The sequence below is a fragment of the Halyomorpha halys genome, unplaced genomic scaffold, assembly GCF_000696795.3.
Source record: "Halyomorpha halys isolate HHAL.00 unplaced genomic scaffold, Hhal_1.1 Scaffold1251.1, whole genome shotgun sequence".
Classification (NCBI taxonomy): domain Eukaryota; kingdom Metazoa; phylum Arthropoda; class Insecta; order Hemiptera; family Pentatomidae; genus Halyomorpha; species Halyomorpha halys.
Window position 1 is genome coordinate 182115 of NW_027109339.1, and position 898 is coordinate 183012.

Genomic DNA, 898 nt, shown 5'->3' on the forward strand with positions numbered 1-898 from the left:
TTTTTGAACAGATTTTATATTGTTCTTATAGATACTTCATTAGTTTAGCTCTTCTTAGGAACCTTTTGTTCAACGAAGTGCACATTAGCAGCTTCCAGTCTTTCGCTTAGCGTGCTCTGGTAACGAAACCATTGACAAAGACCTAACAAATAGAGGATCGAATACAGTACACCGGTGGCTGGATCGTGCTTCGCCTCAGCCGATGAGGTAACGCTTATATCACGGAGGTTTAGAGGTGAAAGTCCAAAATACAACCTGACTGTAATGTCGCTAAGTAAGACACGAACCCAAACCGTTCTGTCTCAAGCACCTAATTTATTTTCGATTGTGGGTTTGGTGTCGAGTTTGAAGTAATCATTGGCTATAATGAGATTTTAAGTTCAACGAAGCTTGTACTTTTTATGTTCCTATAACCTTCTTTACAGCTGATGAATTCAAGTCGCAATTGCAATTATTGCCCTAAAGCAGATTATGATATTTACAAATAAAAATAATTATTTTTTGTTACAAGGACAATCTAAAAAAAAAACTTCAAAGGAATCTCAATATAACGAATCTCAAGAAATTTTGAAAAATATTTTTTATTTTCCCGTTATTTATTAGAGCTTTGCACTTGTTTCTCTTTTACGTTTCTTAAGATTCATATATACTTTTTTCTTGATTTTCATATATTGTTTCTTTTTGTATACATTATTTTATTATAGTAGATGTTCAGAAATTTTGTAAGATGCCTACTACTGGTGCGAAAACATATACCAGGTTAACTTAGTTTAAAAAATAATACTGGCTTAGTTTAGATAAAATCTAAAATAAATTAGCTTTGAGATGATAGGTTTACCAACCTAAAACAAGCTCAAAAAAGAAAACTATGAGTAAACTAACATCACAAAAATAAAAA